Source organism: Pseudorca crassidens, chromosome 20, assembly GCF_039906515.1.
Source record: "Pseudorca crassidens isolate mPseCra1 chromosome 20, mPseCra1.hap1, whole genome shotgun sequence".
Lineage (NCBI taxonomy): Eukaryota > Metazoa > Chordata > Mammalia > Artiodactyla > Delphinidae > Pseudorca > Pseudorca crassidens.
The window spans coordinates 32,125,480-32,153,448 of record NC_090315.1 but is presented as its reverse complement, the minus strand read 5'-3'; the positions used below and the strand labels follow the sequence as shown (position 1 = coordinate 32,153,448).

The window sequence follows — 27,969 nt, the reverse complement described above, 5'->3', positions numbered from 1 at the left end:
TTATATACACACACACACACACACACACACACACACACACACACACACATATAAATATAGGTTCTCCTCCCTTTTACATCTACCTTGATGTGAAGACAAGAAATCTGGTTCTGCCTGGAGATAACCCATAATGCTAAAGCATTCCATTGAATTTCCATGTCATCAGGCTACATGGCTTCATCGTATTAGAGCTGGTGCCTGGTATCAAAACCAAAAGAGTGTTCCTCTGGCCTATGGGAAAATTCCCATGTACATGTATGACATCCCATTTTGTTCTCTCTCCTCTTTGGTTAAGGATGCAAATTCATTAACTAGTATGTGGTGTGTAACATGGGTGTTTTGTAATTACTTGACAGCTATATTTTACTTTCATGCAGTAGCTCAGCTCATAGTAATGAGGAGGAAATATCAATTTCAATTTGATTTGGAAGATAGTTATAGCCAAAGAATAACCCAACATGGGAAATTTTGTTGCTTTTACTTGCAAAATTTTAATAGGGTCATTTCCCTGAAGATGTAACATGCTAAGTAAAGATAATTAAACATTTTCTGAGCCTATTTCTTAATTATATTTATTGAAATATAATTCACAATCCATATGGTTTACCCACTTAAAGAGTATATTTCAGTGACTTTTAGTATATTTGTTCCTGCCCACCCCAGCCCGACAACCACTAGTTTCTGTCTCTTAGATTAGCCTATTCTGGACATTTCATATAAATGGAATCATACTGGATGGTATTTTGTAACTGGCTTCTTTCACTTAGCAATTCACAATTCATCCATATCGTAGCATGTGTTATTATTTCATTTTTTATTGCCGAATAATATTCCATTGTATGGATATACCACATTTTGATTAACCACTCATTATTCAAGAGACACCTGAGTTGTTTCCATTTTTGGCCTTTATGAATAATGCTCCTCTGAACATTTGTGTGCAAAGTTTGTATAGATATATGTATTTATTTCTCTTGGGTAACTAGGAGTGAAATTGCTGGATCACATGGTAATTCTATGTTTAACAATTTTAAGAATTTCTAGACTGTTTTCCAAACTGGCTACACCATTTTATATCCCCACTAGCAATACACAGGGCTGTAATTTTTCCCTCTCGTCATCAACACTTGTTATAATTTGTCTTTATGATGACATATGTTTTTAAGTGATCACAACAAATTTTTGAAAGTATCACTGCTTTAAAAATAATTGTGAAAGTCGCAGTTTATTAAGAGCTTTGAAGATCTGAAGTGCTTCTGGAATTGTAAAGGGTGATGTAAATATCGATAGCAGTAGAGAGCTCCTTCCATGAAATGGCCACCAGGGAAATATAAAGATGAAGAGCCTAAAGTGGAATATATAATTTTGCTTAGAATCGGTTAAAAATGCACACAGCTTCAGAACCAGATAAAAAGACTACAGTACTCCTGATGGTGTCGTCTCCTCGTCTTCTTCCATTCGTTTGTTTTTGGGTGGTAAAAAGGATGTATTCAAGTAGAAATTTGTGGTCTTTTTCCTGAAGTGTTTGGAACACAATATTACCAATCATCTGGCCTCAAGGAAGCCCTTTCTGAGGCCAAATTCTACCAGGGTTGGAAGGCTGAGCACAAAGCTGGTGGCTCACATGTTGTCTGAGAGCACAACCTGGTGACCACATGCTGAAAGGCAAGTTCCCAAGGGACACTGAGAAAGATTAAGTCTTGGGAGGCTAGTTCAGTAGCCTTAAAAGCCATAAAGTACAGTGGGTGGGATTAACATGCGTTCCCATTCTTTACTCCACTCTTATCATTTCTCAGACCAACCATTTCTCTGGAAGCAGAGAAAAAGCATGAAATCTAACGGTCTTTATCGATGAGTCCTATCTTATGCTTTGGGAGCAGGGCAAAGGGCAGGGCTATCAGATTCTAAAGGCATCTGAGAAAGCAAAAATTATGCGGACTCAAAATTACACTCAAAAGTCCCTCCAAGTTGAACTCAAATATTTACCTGTCACTTGTAGGTCAATACCATTTTTCGGTTAAGTCCAACACAGCTAGGTTTCCCTCCACCATTGGAATAGATATTGCTCTTCAGTTAAGCACCCAAATGTTCAATTAGGCAACAAACAGTTGCTTTATGTTTTGGGGCCATATTGCACCAAAAGAATACGTCTTTAAGGTGTTAGAATCACACTCATAATAGGAAAATATTCACCCTCTGAGAAGCAGGCACAGATTCCTGACTTCTATCTCACATTTACTCCAGGGCAAATGCTTATGGAATGGAATGTCAGGGAAAAAACTATATTGTTATTGCCATTTTTTTCGCTCTCTCTTGTTTAATATAAGCTAGTTAAAAAAATGTGTATGATGCAATTACTGAAATCAGTTTCAAAAAAAAAATCCAAAGTTTAGACAAAAGTCAAATTCGTTATCGATTAAAAAGGAAGAGACTCAGTTGCTAAAGAGACTTAAGGTCACTGAATTCAGTAATAAAATTCCAGAGGCTAGGAAAGGTTTTGGACTTTTTTTGAAAGTGGAAGACTACTTACATTTTTATCTAGCATAAACCACTCATTTTATAGCTGAGGAAAACAAGATCCAAACATATTTAGTGACTTATCCAAGGTCACAAGGCTGAAGAGGGGCAGAGCCCAGCTCAGAGTGCAGACTTCCTGACTCATATTTTATGTTGTTAGAAAGTCTGATGAATCAAAGAAATTGCTCAAAAGCAGAAGTATACCTAGTGGTTCCAACTTTACTATACATCACACGTTATACCAATTAAAATGCAATACATGTGCTTTAATCATATTGTGTTGTCTACAACATGCTGATGGACATGTGTTTTGGAAAATCAAATAAAACCACAGAGTTGCTTGTCACCGGCTCTATTTCTTTAATTTACATCGTCTCAGCTTGCCTTTGGGATATTTATAGACCAAAGCAAACCTGTCCCCTAGAGACACTGTGGAAACAGTTCTTAAAGCAGAGTTCTTCTCTTTGTTGTTGCAGTCACTAATAGTCAGAGAAATCAGAATGGTAGCATGATTCTGTGGGATTACATGGCAACTTCAGTTGGACCAGAATCTCCCCTGGTTAGCAGTCCCAGGAATCACCAGTAGCTGAGAAAAATGCCCACAATCCAGGATCTGACTTGCGCCCAAAAAGTCAGGAGGGGTTTTTTTTCACCCGTAAATATATCTGTCCTCTATTCTCCAGCCCAACCCCCTTCCTTTTCTTTGAAATATGAGTATGATTTCTACGCCTGGTGACCTGTGGGAATATACTTGCTTGTTTGCTTTCTCCCGTGTTTTTCTTAATGCAATAATTTGAAATGTAAACATGAGGTGACAAGTAAATCCTCAGTCAAAATAAGTTTGCAACCAAACAGGAGGAGGAAAGGAAAAGGCACGCAGAAGGCTGGCCGTGGAGACTGTTGAATGGCGGCCAAATCCACGGCCAAAGCACTAATAGAGCACAGCGCTCATCACGCGAGATCATTCCTGCTCTTGTTTGTCAGGCTGCATTCTGGACCTTTTCCTCTGAGACTCACCATTTGTTCTGACTTCATATCTAATGCAACAAATAGGTAAAGAGAGATCATGGCACGCTGTCTGGGTATAAATTCTGGCTGCTTTTCTCCAAACCAGAGGTACCTCAAGGAATGATGTCTGTCAATCCAGAGGGGTGGGGGGAAACGTCTGTGTGTTGGTTTTTAAAATTTCCTTGTGAGGCGGAAACTTAGCAAATTAATGATATCTTCTACGATTCAGACATGGAGAGAATCCAGACTTTCCCATTCTCACTTGCCACAGAGTTTGGGAGAATCTGGCCAATTTATGGCACAGTCTCTATCAGAGGAGAAATGAAGGTCACAGAGTTGTAAATCACAGAGAGGGGACAACACTTAGCAAGCACCCAGCCACCGGCTGTTTTCAGGGGGTCTTTAGCAACAGCTCAAGGGCTACCTACCAAGTGTCCTGAAAGCAAAAATGCGTCCAGTGCCACATTATAAAAAAGTCACCACTTTCGGCAGTTTCCATATTGTTGCCATAAATTCTACCCCTTTCTTCCTCGGTTTGGTTGTGCTGGTCCCATGGCAGCCATGACAGCCTGTCTCCACAGGACCTAAGCTGGGAGGGATGAGTTACAAACCCAAATCCCAGTGTTTGTTAAGGGGATTTATGCATTAAGTTCTCTGAAACTTTACCCGGAAAGTCTTCCTCATTCCTCTGGTGGGTTTCCGGAAGAGAGAAATCCCCTTGGCGTATCTCCCTTTGACTCAGTGCTGGATAGGGGCATGTATAAATCCTGCTAATGACTTCTGCCTGTGGCTGACAGGTTCTGGTCTTTGGTGAAAGCTACCCGGGTTCTCAAAAACTGCTTTTTCTTTCTTTCTAAAGAGGATTTCTTGCAGGACTTCTTCAGTGAGGATCAGTCAGCATTCCCCATGACAGCTGTCAACACCCTTCGTTTACTTGGGTGCTCCAAACGGAGGGATCTAATTCATGCTGTCAGATCTGGGATCCTACACATTCCAACATTTAGAATTTAAAATCATCTTGGGTAAAATCTAAAGGCGTTAGTTTTAGAGAGTTAGTTTCCTTTCTGTGGAGATGGGAGGGAGTTACCTTTTTAACGTATTCCACTCTTGAGATACAGAATCCTTGGTTTTCCTTTGTGAATTCGCACCATTCACGAGGGGGATGGTGAGGGTGCTTGGACACTGACTGTATAGTCCCTGGCTATAGGGACTGATTCAGCGAAGGACTCATAAATCACTCAGACCAAGGAGGCACAGTAAGGAGCTGGGGCTTCTGAGAAACAAAAGTGTTTCTTCTATTATAGGATTAGTGGTGTGATGGTAGATGTGAAGTCTGGAGCTGCAACCGTCTTGCAAACAGAAAAGGCCAAAGCTGCCAGGAGCTATGAGGACGCTAAGAATGCAACCAACTAAGAAGAACAAAGAGCAGAGAGATGGGTCCTGATGATATGGTTAATCCCTGCATTAAGCTATGCCTGAAGCTAGTTACCATGCACTTTTCGATGGTGTGAACCACTAAACTCTTTCTACCGAAGTCAATTTGAGTTGGGTTTTCTGTCTCTTGCAACTGATACGTAACATGGAAACACGTTACCACAATCTTGACATCTTGAACAGAGATGCTGGCAGAAGTCCTTTAAGATTCCATCCCTCTTATAACCTCAAGTACTACCTTGCTTGCCCTCCCAATAACGTGCCCGTGCTCCTATGTCTATAACTTCCCTCACCACTCCTTTTCGCCCTTGGCATACATACATGCTCTTGACTCTCCCATCTTATGAAATGTCTCCCTTTACTCAGACCCCATGCTAGTTGTCACCCTGTAACTATACTTTCTTTCTCAGTCGAGCTTTCTGTAGGAATAGTCTACACCGACCCTTTCCAAAGCCTCAGTTCTGCAGAGGGTTATATAAAAAAAGAGTGTATGTACAGTCAAATATATTTGGGGAAATGCTCCAGGCAGTAGCCTCCTTTTGGAGAGTTACAATTAACACGAGAGTATCAAGGGCTTTGGGGATTGCTGCAGGAATGAAAACTATTCAATTTTATTTAACCCCATGTTTCCCAAATTTATTTGACTATGGAAACCACTCCCCTCTTTTACTCTGCTTAAAATCATTTAACATCCCAAGGATTGAGAGTTATGAGGGGCACGTATTGGGAAATGATGCTTTATACTTGATGCTTTCATCTCTCACCTCCCATTTATTCACTTAAAATTTATTATAGAATATTTTCAAATACCAAAAGTGTATAGAATATTTGTAGCTCTTATCAGTTTTGCCAAATCTTAATGAGAAAGATCTAGATCACATATGGCAAAAGATTTGCAGTTTTCAAATCCTGCATTTCTCTCGTGGCTTTTCACCTTAGCACACATCCCCTTTGTCTTGAGTGCCCCTTCTCTCCTTTCCCCACCATTCTTTGCCTGGCAAAATCCTATTCCTTCTTCAAGACTCAGATATTAATACCTCCAGGAAACCTTTCCTGACCCTTCCTTCTCCCCAGCCTATCACGGTTCCATGGCCTCCTTTGATTTCCCAAAGTTCCCTGAATGCACCCCTATCAAAAGATAGCAACGATCACATTCTTAATTGCCTGCTTACTCACCGGTCTCCCTTATTAGACACCAAAAGTTCCTTAAGGATAGAACCTGTCTTTTATTTCTCAATCCTCAACCTCCTGCCCAGTGCCAGGAATATCAGAGATCACTCTTTCATGTTTCTTGAATGATGAACATTGCAGCTCTTCTCAGTGGGTCCTCCCTGCACTTAATAGAAGTGTACAGGTGTACAAGCCACCAAATTTCTCAGCTACTATGTTGTCAAGACTTCGCCACGTTTTATCTAGCTACTATCTTTCCTCTTAGGATGCTGTCTTCATTTTTATAAGCTAGGATGTGCTCTACTCCAAGGAGCAGAAAACGAACTCTCAAAAGCTGCAACCATCAGGACACTAATTTATTTCAGAAGAAGCCTGGAGGTGGGAGGTTTTTTTTGTTGTTCTTTTTCTTTTTTGGCTGCATTTTTGGGTCTTCATTGCTGCACATGGGCTCTCTCTAGTTGCAGCGAGTGGGGGCCACTCTCAGTTGCGGTGCATGGGCCTCTCATTGCGGTGGCCTGTCTTGTTGCAGAGAATGGGCTCCAGTAGTTGTGGCTCACAGGCTCCAGAGTGCAGGCCCAGTAGTTGTGGCGCATGGGCCTAGTTGCTCCATGGCACGTAGGATCTTCCCGGACCAGGGCTTGAACCCGTGTCCCCGGCATTGGAAGGCGGACTCCCAACCACCGCGCCACCAGGGAAGCCCGAGGTGGGGTTTTGACGTTGTTCATCATGGATCCGGGCTCTTTCTGACCATCCGTTCCACCAACACCAGTGCAATAGCTTTTTGCCCTCATACTTGTCCACTTATGGTTGAAAGCTGGCTGTCGAAGCTCCAACATCGTGTCCTCTCACTTAGTACCAAGGCAGGAAGCCTCCGAAAGGGCAGAGGATAAGGCTCTGTCTTTTTACCAGCAAGGAAACCCTTCCTAGAAGCCTTAGCAGGCTTTGCCTTACAACTCATAGGTTAGAACTTGTCCCATGGTCCCCTGCTTGCAAGGGAGGCTGGGAGAGTGAGCATCTAATGCCATGGCTTGCTTAACCCAACTCTGATTTACCCCTGGGGCTGGCAGAGGGGCTGACGTTCCCTGAAATTAAGGGCCCTCTATCCACCAGCCGAACAAAATTCGATTCTTAGCGGGGTGAAGAAGCAGGGTAGGGATAGGGGATTGGCTGTCGGACAGGCAACAAAGTGTGCCTGCCAGGACAACACTGGTGCGGTTGCCAGGGGATCTGGCCGTGAAACGGAAAGATTCAAATTTCTAGGCCGAGGTTTCTCACTGGCCACCCCTGGGTTCTTGGCCAGCTCCTGATGATATCTGAGTTTAATGTTCATTAGCTCTAATATGAGGTTTCCTCAGCAGTATCCTGTGGGCTGATTAATAACTTTTGAAACAGGTGGAAAGAAAGTGCTTCTGTCCACCCAAATGCTTAGGTTAGGCATCTCCTGATATTTCTTCAGGCAAGAAAACATTAGTTCATGTATTCATTTGAGAGTTACTGTGCCTCTCCCTTGTGGCAGTTTGGGTCACAGAGAGAGTTATGGCCACCTCAGCCCTCCAGTGGCTTACTTTCAGGTGAACAAGACAAACGTTTAGACAAACAGCGAATAAGCTTAACGTGTAAGTGCAAGAATTAAGATCTGTAGAAAGTACCATGGACCAGAGAGGTGGTCAGTTTGCTGGGCAGGGGAAGGATGCCTACAGGGCGGCCGCATACATTTTACACGTGTTGCACGGGGTTAGGAGGAAGCCCTAGATACTGAGTCCAGAGGCCTCTTAGAGGAGGAAACATCCGCACTGGCGGCAAAGGAAAAGTGCAGTTTGCTGGGGGTGGGGTGGGGTGGCGGACACAAAGGAAGGAAGGATTCCAAGGAGAGAAGAAAACATGAGCAGAGGAGTGGAAACCTAAGAGTAGAGTAGATGGAAAATCTGGGATACAGTAAGTGCTCTGGAGCAGACCTACCACTGGGGCGGCGGGGGCAGTAGCAGAGGAAACAGAGAGGAGGCTGGAAGGCACCGAAGGCTTCTTACAACCTGAACCTACCTTATCCTTTAGTTGGCAACTGAAAGTCAATGAAAGTTTTTTTTTTTTTTTTTTTTTTTTGCAGTACATGGGCCTGTCACTGCTGCAGCCTCTCCCGTTGCAGAGCACACGCTCCAGACACGCAGGCCCAGCAGCCATGGCTCACGGGCCCAGCCGCTCCGCGGCATGTGGGATCTTCCCGGACCGGGGCACGAACCCGTGTCCCCTGCATCAGCAGGCGGACTCTCAACCACTGCGCCACCAGGGAAGCCCTCAATGAAAGTTTTAAAGCATTAAAAGTAACTCTTTCCTTCAAAGGTTAGAGAGGCCAATCCCATTCGCAAATTAAATGGCTACTAAGTTGCAGCACTCCTAAAAGATTACAAACTATGTTTAATAAACAAAGACTTCATTATCATGTAAGAGAAATAACTGTCAACTGCAGTTCTAGGTTTTTAAGAAACTCTGATGAAATGGAAACCTGTATTTTGTCCTTCCATAAAACTGAACAGGTTAGGGATAGATCCCATAAATCCTGCAATTATTTAAAAGCACAAAGCCTAGCTTTACTACATTATCGCTTTTTAAAATAACACACCAGATTCTGGTTCCCAAAACCACTTTGGGGAAAAGTGCTTTCCTAAGTGACATCACCCCCATTTTCCACATAAAGTAAAAAAATAAAGGCTCATATTCAGAAGTAGTAGGCTACAAAAGGAGGATTGCTATACTGTAAGAGCCCGCTGTGGAACCCTCTATTTCCCTGAGAGAAACAAAGAAATAAATTAAAAATATAAAAATACACAGAGTTGAGCTTCAAAGAGGTGGGCTGGTTTCCCCCCAAATCCATTAATAAAATAAATCACTGCATTTCATATTCACAGTCATCTCTGAAAGTTCTCCTCTTAATTGCTCCATGGCATCATGTTTTATTTTAGTCAAGTTCAGGTTTTATGGCCAGGGACTAATGGGCATGGAGTCCCCGAAGAACTTGTTTTAAAACCTTGACCAGTCAACCATAAAAGGGATATTAAAACAGCTACAGAGGCTAAATAAGAATGAAAAAGTATAGCCACTTATTTTGAAATTAGAATCCTCTTTCACGTTTAGGAATACAATAAAACGTGTCATAAACTTTCTACTTTCATTCCAAAGTATCATCGTAAGAACTGACAGGGATGCAGACACCAGCCTTCTACGGTTAAGCAGCACTCGTTAAAATCAAGCGCTGTTTTTAGGCATTATTAGAGGCACTTTAAAATTATAAATGATTACAATGTCATAAAGACCTTTCAGGGAGAGAAACAGAAAAGGAGAAACAGGAGAAGGATCTAATGAACAAGGCTGTTAATAAACTTATACCATCAATGGGTCGAAATTCACAAGCTAGGCAAGGTCAGGTCCTAGCACGGAGCTGGATGGAACGTGTAGTCCAAGAGGAGGCTGTAAACTGGGCTCAGATGAGGAGCCGTCTGGATCACTGTTGAATCATTTTGTCCTCCCTTATGGGGTAGATTCCAGTCTTGACCTTTTTCATAATCACATAACATCTTTCACTTTACTAATATACCATGTTCTTGACAAAGGTTAGGTGTCAACGATGAGTGAAGCAGCCTCATTTTAGAAGTGGGAAACTAGCCAGGGGAGGATAAATCCAGTCCTGCCTCAAGTGCAACCTGAGAATAAATCCAGTCTTGCCTCAGATCCCCAATACTCTGACAATGGGCCCATCTCTTCATCTGGTGGCCAAGAGAAGGGGAAGGATTGTTCACCCAGGAGGGAACATTCACTCTGATAAGCCACACAGGACCCAATCACACACAGAACCTGGAAATGACTTTTCAGGCTTCCTTTTGAAATAGGGCACTAGGTACAAAGAGAAAGAGGATGGCTTTTCCCAACAGAAGCACTCTCTGGCCAAATAGGACAGACACAGGATGTTCAGCAGAAAGGAACCATCTTTGAGTAAACATGATCTCTGAAAAGACTCGAAACAGAGATCTCAGCAGAAATCCAGGTTAGTGCCGAGAGAGCGAGAGAGCGAGAGAGAGAGAGAGAGAGAGAGAGAGAGAGAGAGATTGGAGACAGGGCCAGACAGAGACAGACAGCAAGCTCAGGGGCAGGACGGCAAAGAGGCCCAGATGCTACTTTCTTTCTAATTCTGCAGCACCTTCCGTTCCTCTAAACAGTTTTCAATAAAAGCATCTTGAACTGGTTTAGATTAGTCCCCACCAGGCACATTTGTAAAGATAAAAAGAACATGGTTGTTTTCCTTCCTCCTAAAGGGGGTTGGGAGGAGAGGGCAGGAATGTTTAGCCTGGTCTTAGGGAGGACAGAAAAGAAGCAATGTCTAGCTTGTTCTCATGCCCACGTTTAAAAACAATCATGTCAACTCACTTTGAAACTTCAAACTCTCCAAGTTGTCCTCCTTTTAATCCTCGGTCAAGGAGACAGCAAACGGGGAGGGGGTCGGCAGTGCAGGCGGAGACAAGGGTGTTTTTCCACCCCATCCTGCAGTGCGTGGCAGCAACTAGCTTGTGCAAACATTCAGTAGCCCATCTGAACCCTATTTTAGAACAAAACCATTTTAGTTTTAAAGTGTTTGAATGACTTCAGCTAAATCTGAGGATTTGCCTATTGAATCTGGAGCTGTTCCCTTTCAACTCCGAATGAAGGAAGAATTATGAGACTGGAGTGGTTCAATGAGAGTTATCTATCCTGGCACTCAATCAAAGGGATTAGGATTTGGAAAGAAAAGCCTACAGGTGACCCTCCAGGAAGCATACCAAGCAGTTATCAAAAACATACAAGTTCAAAGCAGCTCAATTTTCATATGTTAAATGTACTTGGATGCAGCCCCAGGCTCCTTTCTAGGTAAAAAATTGTGTTAAAGCTGTTTGTACTTGCATACTGAGCAGACGAGGGAATAAAAAAGCATGTGGTACGGTGGTGCCGGGTCCACCTCACCCTCATGTAACACCATCAATCAATCTTGTTCTCTGGGTGAAACATGATCTGATACTGTGTCCAGGCTTCCCAGACTCATCCGACTCCTGCCATCATGGCAGATACGCATTCACCTCATCAACGCAAACGAGCTGTCACAACACAAACGCTGCGAGGTCAGCCACCCGGCAGAAGCAGCTTAACAATTAACAGTGAGGACTATTCATGAGTCTTGGGCGTTGTTCTCCCAAGCACCATGAGTAGTGTATTACCTACTTAATAGCTTAACTTGGGCACAAAAGGAGAAAAAGAAGGACACACACTGAGATTTAGGGTACAGAAGAGGGTACGCTTTGGGTGGCCTTCCTGTACCAGCAAGTCATCAAGAAATACAATTTATTTTGTCATGAACATTCTGTAGGGCACGCACAGAAGGATACAACTGCCTTTGGTGGACCCAAAAGACTCTGGGAAGGTGAATGCCTAAGTTATAAAAGAAAGCAAAGGGAGAACATTTAAATCTATAATCTGTCATTAGAAATGTAGGCAAAACATGTAATAGCACGCTAGACACATAATACACACTCAACCAATGGCTGTAAACGTATGAGAGGAGACAGTACCTGCTTCTGCTACGTCATCCTCTATGGAAAGAAGGTCAAAGCCACACCAGCACAAGATTCAGCCTGACGCTGACTGAGTGTGAGGTACCTAGAATTTAGCAGGACAGCACACTGCACCAAGAGGCAAGAGTATAGGTCTCTACTCACCCAGGCAAGCCCTCGCTGAATGCAGGACTTTAGAGTGACTCTGCCTACCCAGACTTTGGGGGCCTCATCTATCAAATGGGGATTCAAAGCCTACTCACCCAAAGTAAGATATTTATTTAACGTGTGCTATGAGGCACTGTGCTAAGCATTCTACAGCTATTAGCTTTTCCCCAACAGCATTACAGGGTAAGTATTAAGATTATTTCCATCTTAGAGATGAGGAAACTGGGAGTGAAACAAGTAACTGGCTCAAAGTCACTATACCAGTAAGTGGTAGAGAACAGATTCCGACCCAGGACTCTCTGAATAGAGGGTCCACGTTCTTACCTTCTACCTGGTTCTGCCTCTCTAACTATATGAGTGTTTCTTGAATTTGAGTTGCCTCTTATGATGAATATTACCACTAGCCTACCGGGCCGGAGACCCCAGTAACCTCCTCCAATTCTCCCTCTCCCTCCTTCTTTAATCAGTTGCCATATCCCAGCCCCCTACCCTTGCGAGGTCATTCTAGTTCCTGAGCTGTGCTCTTCCTGCCGGTGCCCAAGTTGAGGCTTCGGAATCTCTCGCTGTAACTCTTACAGCAGGCCAGCTTGCATTTTCTTTTCTCCAAGTCTTTGCTCATTCTATTACTGAAGCTTGAAATGCCACCTGTGTCCTTTGCTTATCACAATCATATACATTCTCCCAGGCACAGGTCTAGTGCAGCTTCCCCTGACCTTGATGACTCTCTGATCCGTGCTCCCTGAGCACGTCAGCTGAATCTTTATTTAGTGTGTATTCCATCCTCCTTGGCAGTCTGTTTCTCCATATCCCTTACCCAAAACCCTCACGAACTAAACTGTAAGTACCATGAGCACCGTGTCTTATTTATTTTTATTTCTGTGGCACCTATGTCTTTCAAATACGGTTTTCTGAACTGGGAAAAAGGGGATGTGGGGAGGAAGGGAAGTCTTAAGAGTCTTTCTAGGTCACAGATGCTTGATTCGGATGACGGAACCAGTAAAAACAAAGAGATAGCAATAACAACAAAAGCCCTAGTATTACACGAGGTGTGGAGAAGTAGAGTGGGTAAAAATCTAGGCCTTGGTGCCAGACTGCCAAGGTTAAAATCCTAGCTCTACCACTTATAAGCTATATAACCTTGGGAAAGTTCTTAATTTCTCTAGACTTCAATTTCTTCACCTCAAAAATGAGGGATGGGGCAGGGGGGAGAGATAAATTAGGAGTTTGGGATTAACATATACACACTACTATATATAAAATAAGTAAACAACAAGGACCTACTATATAGCACAGGGAATTATCCTCAATATCTTGTAATAACCTATAATGGGAAATAATCTGAAAGAGAATATAGATAGATAGATATAGATAGGTACATAGATATAGATAGATATCTATATATATAAATAGATATAGATATATAGATATATCTAGATACATAGGTATATATCTATCTGGATAGATATATATCTGAATCACTTTACTGTACACCTGAAACTAACACAACATTGTAAATTTAAAAAATCATTTAAAAAATGAGGGATAACAACAGTAACTACTCCATGCGTTTGCTCTAAAGGATGAAATCATATACATTTAGAATAGCACTCGGCATACAGTAAGTGCTCAATAAATGGTACACAGATGATTACATGGATGGAAGATTTCCTTTCCTTGCCAACTAAAATACTAACTTCTTAAAGCAGGTATGAGAGAGATGTTGGCAATATAACCCATGCTCCCTCTTTCAAAATCAGAGATGGAAAATCTCTAACAAGTTGGATATTGCAAACTCTGCTGGAATTTTTTTCCTTCATAGCTCAGCTTAGGGCCCCAGTGTAAAAGAGCAATGCTATAAAGCTGGCTCCTCCTGGCTTCTTACTGTCTTGGCATTGAACAATCAATGTGAAAGTACATTAAGTTATTTAACATGTTACCAAGTAGCAGAAAGCTAAAAGTTTAACCATATTTACAAGGAAGAATTATATGAAAATATTTTTATTGATGCTATAAAAACCACCATTAAAAATGACTGCACTGAAAAGCTGAACATGTATGGAACAAATGGGCAACTCTTAAAATATTACCTGGTTCCAGACAGTCCAAATTTTGTGTCTTGTTAGCAAATAAGATAAATGACTTTGTCTGAAATGATGTTTTATAAATCCTATTAAGAGCCTGTAAGGGAGGCAATGGCTCCCAAAACAAGAGAATTAATTTCTGAGTTCAATCCCCACCGTACACACAAAAATGTTGGGGGGAACGGGAGGGGGGCTTATTGTTGATGTTGTCTTTGGACTAATATACTAATAATGCTCTCTAACAATTACATTTTATACTTTGCAAAATACATGCTCACTCGTTATCTCACTTGATCCTCACAAGAAGCCTATGAGGCAGGTCGAGAAAATACTATTACTCTTGGGGATTTTTTTTAAGTAATAGAGAAGGGTAAAGTGGCTTCACCAAAGTCAGTTAAAGTAGAGCTAAGTTAGACTCTTGCGGCTCTCTGACTCCACAGCACGTGGGATTATAGGAGCCAGTGTTTATGATGTAGAGATGGGTGCAACCCTGTCTGCACAAACCCACAGACTGGGGGAAGCTACACTGTCATTTTAGACTCTGTATCCAGATAAAATAGAAGGCATTTGTTCTTGTAGTTAAAAAACTGAAGTGATGTACTCTCACCACCATGTAAATAATGGCGTAGCGTTTTGTATATACAGTTCTTTTATTTTAAGAGCAAGATGTACTCCAATGATGGGTGCAATTTTGTTTTTGCCTTTCCTTGCCAAAAAGAAAATATGGCTTTAATAGAAGTTTACATCTGCGTGGTATTACATGCATGTAAAACAGATGTAACCTAATTACATTTTCATTTAAATTGCTAAATAGCTACTTAAGTAAAAAGCTAAAATAACATACAAACAACAGTTACTATAATAACAAGTGTACTTAGAATTAAATGAAAAGGATCAAAGCTACAGCATATAGAATTTGAGTTGGTCTTTCAAAAAGACAGTGACATAACAACACTGCCTTCATTTACTCAGTAACTGAATGTCTCTACAGCTCAGCCTAGACCCGTGGAAGAAAATCCACCGAGTTTTTTTAAAGGCTCTGGGTTTCATGAAGATTAGACACACTCTACTAGAGATTATATAGCAAAACCCTAAATTGGAAATTAGAATTCCAGGGCAATACAATCAGCTTGATTATAGTTTTAAGCAGATCTGTCTAGGCTGAAATCAGAAATCAGCTCCCAACTTGGAGATCAGAACGCTCTTTTTGTAGTTTTAAAAGAAGACATTACATATCAGGCATTGCATATTCATGACCCATCCCTTCCTGTGTGCCACACAAAGCCTCTCCGAAGAAGGATCCAGAGCATTTGCGATGATATTCAGCTTAGGAGCACGGGCAAGGGAACACATGGTCAGCCTTCACAAAGGAGCAGAGGAAACACCACGTGCCGGTCTGGGACGGCTGAAATCCTAAACGGTGGACTCTGGAAAAACTCAACCCGGTTTAACCTAGATTTGCAGGGTAATGTCCAGTCCTAGCTCTCCCTTTTCAACTTCAATCCCATTTTTAACTAAAGGGAATTTCAGGCGTTTGGAGATGATTTGTTATTTTAAGAGTCGGAGACCAAAACTGAACTTTTAGAGTGTTAGAGCAATATAAACTTATTTCAAAATTAGAACAGTCTATCACTAAAAGCAGAGGATGTAGAGTAGGACTGTATTTTGAAAGTATCCCCCCCCCCACCCCCCACCACCACCACCATTAGCTTTCTTCTCTAAACTAGACCAGCCAGTTTTTCTGAATTTTGCTCAGGAGTGTAGAAAATAAGAGACTTAGATCCAGTCAGCCCTTTTGATCATGGGTCTAAAATGTTTCAGAAGAATTAAAAAAAAAAAAAAACACTAAATGGAACATCTCTGCTAAAATTGAGGGTTATGCTCTTCAAGCTGAGAACTTCCTTACAAAGACATGGACAAATTCTTTTCAAAATGAGCTTCAAATTATACCTCAATATACCTTTAAACACATAATTAGCTTCTGGCTCCCCTTTTCATTTTATTCAGCCAATGTTCCCTCTCTAAAGGTGGGAAAGGATGAACAGACTAAGGTTAGAGGTGAGGATCGGAAAGGAGATTGAAAAACAGAAAAATCACCCAGGGCCAAAATTTGGTGCCAACCTCGGCATTTATTTCCTTGACGCCACCTCACACTTTTTTTTTTTTTTTACCTCTTTATTGGGGTATAATTGCTTTACAATGGTGTGTTAGCTTCTGCTTTATAAGGAAGTGAATCAGCTATACATATACATATGTCCCCATATCTCCTCCCTCTTGCGTCTCCCTCTCACCCTCCCTATCCCACCCTTCTAGGTGGTCACAAAGCACCGAGCTGATCTCCCCGTGCTATGCGGCCGCTTCCCACTAGCTATCTATTTTACATTTGGTAGTGCATATATGTCCATGCCACTCTCTCACTTTGTCACAGCTTACCCTTCCCCCTCCACATATCCTCAAGTCCATTCTCTAGTAGGTCTGTGTCTTTATTCCCGTCTTACCTCTAGGTTCTTCATGACATTCTTTTTTTTTTCTAAGAAAGGGCTATGGACGTGTATACTGTCTCTCTCTAACGTTCTACAAACACCCTGTACTTCAATCTTAGCAAGGACTTCAAAGGGCTTCCATGCATTTAAAAGATTTTCTTTTTCTTTTCCCTGGCTAGGCCTGCTACACCAAAACTGTGGTGACTCCCTGTCTGAGACTGTCTCTGGATCTAAAATAACAGTGAGGTGTATTTGTGAAGAGGACGGGAAACACACTTTGAGAATCTTCTTGCCCCATAGCTATTCCCCAAGTCGAGTGCCTTGGCTTGATCTCTTCAGACCGGCCGCTGTTTGATTTCTGCAAAGACTGTTCATAAAGTTTCACAATGTGTTAAGAACACAATTGTAAAAGGCAAGTGAAGGCTTGTCATGATTTTGTAACCAATTATTTCATTTGTATTTTATAAATCGGTCATAAATGTCATTGACTAATTACTGCCCTTTCCCCCTTCCCCACCCCCATACACTCACTGGAACAAACAGGCAACCTTGTACCACTCTTGCCAGAGGCCAAGAATTAATGGCAGGTTTTAAACTAAACTTCATCTATTTGGAAGGATATCAATGGTTGCTGAGGACACACTGTAATTTCACTGCTCACCACCACTCCTCTCTGCCCTGAAAAACAAACATATTTCACTACACTCTCTGCCCAAGAAACTCAGATGCCAGCTAGACATCCCAAAAGAAACCAAAAGAAACAATTATTAAAATAATCATGTCATAACATCACTGACTTAGCCAAGGTCTTTTCTTGTCTATCTGATCATTACTAAACCAGTCATTACTCAAAAGCACACATTAAGTGATGTTTTATCTGTTTGACTGCGGTACAAACACTATCTTCTGTTGATGCTTAGTGGCTCTGGGAAAGGAAACGTGAATAATGTCCTGCCTCTGAATGAACTCTGAAGAATAACCACATTCCAAAGGTTGATGGGAGGGAGGGGGAGAGAAAGTAATTACTTTGTGATGGGTTAAAAGTCAGTAAGAAGAGAAAGTTGAGGGTGGCTCTGCCCTATAAACGTTTCTGGAACTCGACTCCCTTAAGTCGGCCTTGACAAAAGACCTATGTCATTAAAAAGCAACGATGTAAATGTGACAAGCTGCTCTCAATCTCAGAGTAACTCTGCATTCTTTGCGGTAAGGTTTGAAACCACAGAACAGTCATCGTTCCGAATATACCAGCCTATAAACACTTCCCCTGGAGAAGGAGAAGGTATTGCCACTAAGCCCCTGACTCCACATTTTGTAATTTTTGAAAGCTGAAGCCACAAACATGTGGCTTGTAGGTAAATTCCAGCCTTCAACATGCTTAAAAACATTTTAAAAACTTAGTTGCCAAAATGTTTATATAAGTACCTTTCATATAAAAATCTGGATTTCCGGCTTCTGTCAGAAAGAAGAAACCTGGCAAGTCCACGACAGTGGGCCCGCACTCCCTCAGGGCAGCTGCTTGTCCTCTTTAAAGCGAAGCTGGGCTTCCCTGGTGGCGCAGTGGTTGAGAGTCCGCCTGCCGATGCAGGGGACACGGGTTCGTGCCCCGGTCCGGGAAGATCCCACATGCCGCGGAGCGGCTGGGCCCGTGAGCCATGGCCGCTGAGCCTGCGCGTCCGGAGCCTGTGCCCCGCAACGGGAGAGGCCACAACAGTGAGAGGCCTGCGTACCGCAAAAATAAATAAATAAATAAATAAATAAAGCGAAGCTGCGCTTCCTGGCTCTGCCTGGTGCCCGCAACTCCCTGTCGCATGGCACCTGGCCTGCTTCCCTCACTGACACTGCCTGCTGGCTCCTGTATGGATCCCAGCTTACCATTTCTGTTATTTTGTGGGACTACTAATTAACTGTGCAGCCAGTACTACTTTCCCCTACTTGAAGGCAGAGAAAAAGGATTTCAGAAGCTCTAAGTCTTATCTAGCAATTCCAACTATGACCAAAATTGCACTCCACTGAATCCGTGCTTGAGTTTCGGAACAAGGTGCCACCGTCCCTTATGCTTGCCTGGAGACATCCTGGGCCCCCATCCACTCAGACTGGCTGACCACTAGGTCAGCGGCTCCTCTAAAAAGGATCCAGTACCCTAGGGCTCTGGTGCGTGTTTTAAAGGCAAACCATGAAAATGAACTATACTATTCTCTAAAGGAAAAATCCATCGTATTCTTATTTATTCTTACTTATTATTCCGAAATTAAGTTTGTTAAAAGTTGAACTATCCGACATGAATTTTCAGCCTGACTCTTTTACACTTATGATGGAGAAAACCCCATCGCTCCTCATGATATATTTTTTATAATGAGGACCACAAAAAACGCAGAGAGAAATCTCAGGATCTTTGACCACAGAAATGCATGTACATATTTTGCACCAGCTAGCGGTAATTGTTTTACCATGTGAGGCTCGGGGTAGGTAGTAATATGCAATACCTTTCAACTTTTCATCCCCGAAAGCAAACAGAAAAAAACCTGACCTCTGACCCTGTTTTGAAGCACCACTACCCGCTTGGGTAGTGTTTGCATGTTGAAATATTTATTTCCTTCATAAAAAAATCTATCTGAATATCCAATCTCTCAGAAGTAAAGAGTCTGATTTCCATGTTAGCAGAAGCCTTAAGTAGTTTGGGGCTATGATCTAAACACTACAAGCTTTACCTACTTAAAACTTGGCCAGCTCCGAGCTGCATATCTTTCTCACCGGCTCCTCATTTGCAAAACATAGTAGAGATTCAGGTGAAAGGTGACGAAGTTTCAACAGCTGCAAAGCCCAGTTAGAAAACTTGTTTCCTGGGCAGAGCTTCCAAGAGAGTAATATTTCTGAGCCTTCTGTCACTAGAAGATGCGAATTTGTACCAGTGAGGCTAAACAAGTTCTCACGAGCAGGTGTTATAATGGTAACTTCTGGATGTGGTGTGGGAGAGAATGAAGCCTCCTGACCCCTAAAGGCAAGGTTTTTCACCGAAACCCCTCTGAGTATAACATGAGAGCACATGACTACCATCAAGATAAGTCTTTCTTCATCTGTTCATTGGTTATGGTACTTGAACAAAACGCCTACTAAAAATGACTTAAAATTTAATTTCCCCCATGAAAAAGGAAAATGTGAATCTCACATAAAGCCCTCTACTCCATCATATTCACCAACTTGGACAGACAAAAGAAAAATGGTGCGCCTGAGGCATGCCATGCTCTTTCATAAGAGTGCGACCCTCAACCTACCTCAAGAATAAGGTTGAGATTTACCCCAATACCTCCCTCCTAATGCCTTCTGATCACAGAGGGTGGTGGGGGTGAGCCTTTGCTTAATTTTTCAATGAGATTCAGGACTGCGATACTGAAATTAGGCTCAGAATGGCTCTTAAGAGCGGAAAGGCTTCAGGTTTTCCTCCATGTCTACTGACATTACTCAGGGGGAAGTGGCTTTGTTCTTTTCTTTTCTTTTTTGGTGTGATGATTTGGGGAACACAAAGGAATATGGGCCTTCACCTGCAGATGCCATTAGAACTTTACTTCCAAATTTAATAGTAGCTTCCCAGGCCTCAAATACTGTGGAGAACCCTGCTATCTCATTGTGAGGAAAATTGGCTACACTCTGTTTAGACTTGTGTCTAACACGACTGTGGGAACTGAGAATTTTGTAATGCCAGGCTGTAGCAGAAAACAGTTTTTGCATCTAATCCTGTGTTAGTTATGGTCGCTTCAGGAAACAAACAAACAAAGCCCCAATGTTGCAATAAAAAGTATACCCGTTGTATATTGAGCTATTTAAATACAGTTTCTTAAGAAACTTTCTACTGTATTTAGAACTTAAGAACTTTCTATTTAGCTTTATTGATAAGAAGAAACCTAAATACTAGGGCAAAATTATGTCCTTAACAGACTGTATTACCAGTGGCTGTCTCATTCCGCTTCGGATTCACAAACAAAAGGTTTTATGGACAGCTTTTTGGATTGAACCTGCTTGGAAGAAGAGGTTCTTCCTTGAGTTGTAGAGACTGTTGATTAGGGCTTCGGCAAGCCTTTTTGGCACCTTTGGGCAAATTATAAAAAGGTACCCCTCATTTTTTACAGAACTAGAATAAAAAAATCTTAAAATTTGTATGGAGACACAAAAGACCCCGAATAGCCAAAGCAGTCTTGAGGGAAAAAAACGGAGCTGGAGGAATCACACTCCCTGACTTCAGACTATACTACAAAGCTACAGTAATCAAGACAATATGGGACTGGCACAAAAACAGAAATATAGATCAATGGAACAGTATAGCAAGCCCAGAGATAAACCCACGCACCTATGGTCAACTAATCTATGACAAAGGATGCAAGGATATACAATGGAGAAAAGACAGTCTCTTCAATAAGTGGTGCTGGGAAAACTGGACAGCTACATGTAAAAGAATGAAATTAGAACACTCCCTAACACCATACACAAAAATAAACTCAAAATGGATTAGAGACCTAAATGTAAGACCGGACACTATAAAACTCTTAGAGGAAAACATAGAAAGAACACTCTTTGACATAAATCACAGCAAGATCCTTTTTGATCCACCTCCTAGAGTGATGGAAATAAAAAAAAAAAATAAACAAATGGGACCTAATGAAACTTCAAAGCTTTTGCAAAGCAAAGGAAACTACAAACAAGAAGAAAAGACAATCCTCAGAATGGGAGAAAATATTTGCAAATGAATCAAATGACAAAGGATTAATCTCCACAATATATAAACAGCTCATGCAGCTCAATATTAAAAAAACAAACAACCCAATCCAAAAATGGGCAGAAGACCTAAATAGACATTTCTCCAAAGAAGACATACAGATGGCCAAGAAGCACATGAAAAGCTGCCCAACATCACTAATTATTAGAGAAATGCAAATCAAAACTACAGTGAGGTATCACCTCACATCAGTCAGGATGGGCATCATCAGAAAATCTACAAACAACAAATGCTGGAGAGGGTGTGGAGAAAAGGGAACCCTCTTGCACTGTTGGTGGGACCGTAAATTGATACAGCCACTATGGAGGTTCCTTAAAAAAACTAAAAATAGAATTACCATATGACCCAGCAATCCCACTACTGGGCATATCCTGAGAAAACCGTAATTCAAAAAGACACATGCACCCCAATGTTAACTGCAGCACTATTTACAATAGCCAGGTCATGGAAGCAACCTAAATGCCCATCGACAGACGAATGGATAGAGAAGATGTGGTACATATATACATTGGAGTATTACTCAGCCCTAAAAAGGAATGAAATTGGGTCATTTGTAGAGACGTGGATAGGTCTAGAGACTGTCATACAAAGTGAGGTAAGTCAGAAAGAGAAAAACAAATAGCGTATATTAACACATATATGTGGAACCTAGAAAAATGGTACAGATGAACCAGTTTGCTGGGCAGAAATAGACACACAGATGTAGAGAACAAACGTATGGACACCAAGGGGGAAAGGGGCGGGGCTGGTGGTGGGATGAACTTGGAGATTGGGATTGACATATATACACTAATACGTATACAATAGATAACTTATAAGAACCTGCTGTATAAAAAATAAAATAAAATTCAAAAAAAAAAAAGAAAAGAAAAGAAAGAAAGCAAGCAAAAGGTGCCCATGTGGGCAAACAGAGTCCCAGTTTGCAGAAAAGAGGGCGCCTTGGATTTCAGCCCCTCCCCCCTCATGTCAGCACCCCCTCTGCTGGGAGCCTGAATGCAGAGTCTAACGTGTTTGCTTAGTATTGAACCTGAAAAATGCATCAAGAGGTCTCTTTTCAGCCACTCTGGTTTCCAGGTAGCAAGTCTTGTCAAATAATCTCACCAGAAAGCAGAGGTCAGTGACTGTTTCACAACTGTTTGGTAAAATGACCCAATAGCACCAGGTTAGAAGAATGAGGAATAAATCAAGAGATTCTATTTTGAAAAAACTTAGGAGACACAACAGAAAAGAGCAAAATCATGTGGTTGTGCTTCGTGACTAACCAGTTCTTCTTGAGTTCAGGGTGGGACTGCTTCTGTCTCCTTCATATTTTGACTCATAAAGGGCACACAGGGAGCTGAAATCAGCAGGCTTGGTTCTTTCGTTGGCACAAAGGGCCGTGAGTGGAGTTCTACCGGTGAGCATCATAAATCTGGAAGCCAGGTTTTAAGGTCCTGAGATCTGACTTAGTGAGGAAACATGCTTTGGCTTAATGCTTCCTGTGGAATCACACGAGCTCCCAAGGAGACAGCAAACTGAAGGCCTCCCGGAAGGGTGCAAGCATGGAAGGAGCTTCATAATTTACCAAGAGCTGCCTAGGAGACTACAATTACCCCTTAAAAAAATATTTTTTTATTTTTTATTTTTTTTAAATTTTATTGGCATATAGTTGATTTACAATGCTGTGTTAGTTTCTGCTGTACAAAGTGAATCAGTCAAACATGTACAGATATCCACTCTTTTTTTATATCCTTTTCCCATATAGGTCATTACAGAGTATTGAGAAGAGTTCCATGTGCTATGCAGTAGGTCCTTATTAGTTACCTATTTTATATATGGTAGTGTGTATATGTTAATCCCCATCTTATTACTCCTTAATATAGAACTATTGTTCAGCGACAGTAAAGTCTTACCAGATGTACAGAGACTTTTTTAGTTCTCTTCTTTACCTCTATATTGGGAATTCCACCACCCCCAACTCACCCTCGCAGACCAAGATTAGCTCCAACTGTAAATTACACAGTAGCACCTTGATAATGCATTCAGAGCCATTGTAGCTATTAACCATTAACATGTTATGTCTCCAAAGGAAGGAGAAAATGGGCAGAAGGCATAAGAAATTCGTATACACACAAACATGGCCAATAAGCATGAAAAACATGTTTAACCACAGTAGCGATAAAGAAAAAAGATGTTACTTTTGCCCATAAACTCGGCAAAAAAAAGTTTTTTAACGGTACTCTTCCATGCTCCCAAACATGAGAAGAGAGAGGCCGTCTCAAAAACTACTGATGAAAACGTAAATTGGTACATCTTTCTGGAAATCAAATTGGTAATGTTTTATTCAAAAATTCACTGCACACCTATTTATGAAGTACCTATGATTTGTTAGGGACTTAAAATGTACCTTCCCTTCCACCTTGTGACTTCATATCTAGAAATCTGTTCAATAAAGGATCAAAGATTTTTATAAAAGGATGTCTATCATAATATTTAAGGAAAAAACAAAAGAGATGTGGTTAAATAAATTGTATTGGTTTTTTGTTTTTTTTTTTTGCAGTACGCGGGCCTCTCACTGTCGTGGCCTCTCCCGTTGCGGAGCACAGGTTCCGGACGCGCAGGCTCAGTGGCCACGGCTCACGGGCCCAGCCACTCCGTGGCATGTGGGATCTTCCCGGACCGGGGCACGAACCCGCGTCCCCTGCATCGGCAGGCGGACTCTCAACCACTGTGCCACCAGGGAAGCCCTAAATTGTATGTTTTGAGGGAAATTATTAGTGAGAAAGTGGTAACAATATATTTTCTGTGAAAAAGATAGGGTACACAAATTTTAAAAACATAAACATTCCTAATCCTACACCAAATGTTAACAGTTCTGGATAGCATGTGTATGGGTGATTTTCATTTTCTTCTTGTGTTTTTCTATAGTTTTCAAATTTTCTACAATGAGCATTTATCAATCTTAAGAGTAGTAGAAAGTACTAAACAAGAAAGGAATTAGCTAAGGAGCAGGTGTATTTAGAATCTCAAAAACGTATAATTGAACAGGAAAACAGTGATATCAAAATTACAAATGTACACTTGGGTGATGATTTACAAATATTCAAGATATATACTTTTGGGACCCTGAAATAATGTTGAAGGAGTGTGTAAAAGGCATCAGAAAATGTTCTAAACGGATGATCCATTAGAGATCACCCAGTTTTTTTCTTCATTGTATAGATGTGGAAACGAAGATTAAGTACTGCAATGGCTTGATCCCACACTGCAAGTTAGAGACGAAAAGCCTAGGACTCCTGCCTCCCAATCTATGCCGTTTCCACGATTCTAGGAACGGCAAATAGGTTTCATCTAAATTTCAAGTGCCAGTAATAGCTGTTGAGAAAGCTCAGGAGGAAAACCTGCATTAAGATCTGTGATATCAGCTGTGGGCAGGAGAAGAGGGTGTAGGGCTAGGCATGCCAAATGTTTGACATTCCTAAAAAAAACTACAGAATACTGTCCTCTCCAAACCCGGTGTTTGTCCCTATAAAATAGGAAATGTCTACTCCTAGGGAAACATTTGATATAAACTAGGAATAAATAAAACTAGCTTTCACAAGGAAAGAATGAAGACAGAGAAAACTTTATACTGCCCAACTGAAAAGGGGCAATTACAGGTTTCACAAAGGTGCAGCATCATGCTTCAATGAAATACTTTTTTTATCAGCACAACAATTTATAAACCTACATAAATTATAGATAAAACCATATATGAATACAGATCGTAAGAAAATATTTAAAATGAATTACAAAAGGACAGAAAGTTGAAAAATACTGAAGACACGGTAAGAGTTATAGAACACAGTGAGATGGTCTAATATATACGTAATCGAAGATCCAAAAGGAGAGATGAGAATAGACCAGAAACAACATTTGAAGGAATTATAATTAAGGATATGTTCATTAAAGATGCCCCACAGACTCTAGATTTGCATGCCTCAAGCAGGATAAATAATAAAGCAGTCAATATACGGATACACTCAATGAAATACACTCTCTCTCTGTAAAGAAGCTGGGAGGCAAGAGCAAAAGAAGTTGAAAGAGCAAACTCATGCCTTGACTCTGGAAAGCTATAAATAGAAATAAAGTTCAAAGACACGAGGGAAGCTGCATGCAAAAGCCTTGATGCTAAAATAGCCAAAAGCCAATCAAGACTCGGACAAACTTTAAACAGGTCAACTTCACAGAAAGGTTAGGAATGAGTGCGTTCTACTGAGACCTGTTAACTAGGGTCTCTACAAGGAAAACACATCTATAGGGAAATCTCACCTATGAATATGGATATAAAAATAGTAAATAAAATACCAGCAAATCAAGTCCATCTGTACATTACATCAGGATCAAGTAAGGTCTATTCCAGGAGTGCAAGGATGGTTCAACAGTGTAAAATCTAATAATCTAATATACCATGTTTACAAATTAAAGGAAAAAAAGTATATGATCATCTCAATAGACAACCTCCTCTTAAAAAAATAGGATCTGATTAAATGCAATATCCACTAAAGAGAACAAAAGTTCCCTTACTTGATAAAGGACATTTACCTTTATCAAGTAAGGGAGAGTGAGAAAATGGTAACAATATATTTTCTGTGAAAAAGATAGGGTACACAAATTTTAAAAACAGAAATCTCAGCAAATCTCAAACTTACTTGTAAAACAGAACTATTCTTATGACCAACAGGAAAAATATGAAGACTACTATTCCTACCGCTATTCAACATTCTTCTGAAAATTTCAGCTAAGAGGAAAAAAGAAAATTTAAAAGTACCTGGGTTGGGAAGGAAATGGCAACATCATTATTATTTTAGATAATTCCTCACCTAGAAATTCCAAGGGAATCAACTGAAAAACTACTAGAACTAATAAAAGAGTTTAATAAGGTAACTAAATAAACATAAAAAATCAACAGCCAGCTTACATACTTGTAATTCCATCACAATAGCAACAGACACTATGAAATATCTAGAAATAAACTTAGGAAGATGTGAAGAAAAATTTTAAAACTTTACTTAAGGACACAAAAGATGACATAAATAAATACGAGATACATCATCTTAATGGATGAGGAAACAATTTTTTAAACGTTCTCTAACATATAAATATATAAATTCAATGCACTCATAATAAAAATGCCAATGGGACGTTTTTAAATGAAATTTGACTGATCCTAAAATTCATCTGGAAGAAAAAGGCATGAGAACATCAACAAAAGTATTAAAAAAAAAATGGGGAGGGGGCACTGGCCCTATAATATATCAAAACATAACATTTTGGTAATTAAGCAAAAATATAAATCAAACAGTATTGAGAGTGCAGAAACTGACATACACATTTATGGGAATTTAGTATATGATAAAAGTGTCTTTTCAAATTAATAGAGATAAGAAAGGTTTATTCTAAAAATGTTATTGTGCCAATTGGTTTCACCATTTGAAAAAAAGTAAAGTTAACCTCTACCTAACAACCAGTCACAAAGGTAAAATTTTGGTAGATTAAAGAGGTAAACATTAAAAACAAAACTATGAAAGCACTAGAATACAATAAAAATGAATTTATTTTAAAATATGGAGTAAGAAAGGCAGTCTTAAGAGAGATATAATACGCCAAAACTATATAAAGGAAAAGAATAATATATTTGACAAGAGTATCTGAAATGAATAATATTTAAGACACATCTAAAATAAAAGATAACATTATAAAATTTTCAAAATTAAATAATAAGTGACAGACTGAGAGAACATATCTGAAACACAGCAAATAGAAGAGAATTAATACACAGAACATATAAGGAACTACAAATGAATAAGAGAAAGATAAGCAACAGAAAGATGCATAAAGCGTATGAACAAGCAATATGAGAAGAAAAATTTTAATGTTCAATAATAATGTGAAATGATGCTCTCTAGTGATCAGGAAAATGCAAATTAAAGCCACAAGATAGAATTTTTCATCTATCGAAGTGGCAAAAATAAAATAATTAAGATTGATAAATTGATATCAATTCTTCATACACAGTTGATGGGAATAGGAATCGGCACAGCTCTTTTAGAGATGATTTAACAGTTACTAAAAATTTAAATGTGTCCACACTTTAACCTATTAATACCATTTCTTGAAATCTACACTACAGAAATATATGGTCTATATATGGACCAAGAGGCATGAAGAAGGGCATTGATTACAATAGGACTTCTGACAGCAAAAAGAGAAAAAAAGAAAAAAAGAAAAGAATTCATACATCATCAATAGCAAGGTAGTTAGATAAGGTAGGATATACCACCCATATTATGCAATATCGTGCAGCAGTCAAAATGAATTAATTAGATTTCTACGTACTAACATGAACAGCTTTCTAAGCTAGTTTACAGTGAATAAACCCAAGTTGCAGAACTATATGGTTTGCACTATTTGTAAAAAATAAAGAGAGAAAGAGGGGAAGAAGGAATGAATGAGGAAAGGAAGAAATTAAGACAAGACATTGCAAAGGAAAGAAAAAAGAAAGAATGAAAAGAATAATAGCATGTATTTTCTATTGGTACATACATAAATGTGCGCAAGCACATAAGAGGCAGATCTATTCTAAAAGGATACACACCAAGCTGATTACATGACTTTTTGCAGGGGAAATCAATACACTTGGTGGGGGAGCCAAAGGAAGTTTGCTTTTCTGCAGAGGCAGCATGGAGCAATGATTACAGGCAAACGTTGGAGGCAGGCTGTCTGGTTCTAACAGTTATTTATATCAATCT

At 40.4% G+C, this 27,969-nt stretch overlaps 1 protein-coding gene and 1 long non-coding RNA gene across 6 annotated transcripts in view; one reads left to right on the top strand and one right to left on the bottom strand.

The window, feature by feature from the left end:
- Window positions 1–27,969, bottom strand: part of FTO (FTO alpha-ketoglutarate dependent dioxygenase) — a 375,649-nt gene that overhangs the window by 94,003 nt on the left and 253,677 nt on the right. The gene's annotated exons all lie outside the window — the stretch shown is intronic.
- On the top strand, window positions 3,363–5,064 carry LOC137214955 (uncharacterized). Its single transcript, XR_010939107.1, has 2 exons — window positions 3,363–3,633; window positions 4,830–5,064. It is a non-coding gene; the product is annotated as an uncharacterized lncRNA (long non-coding RNA).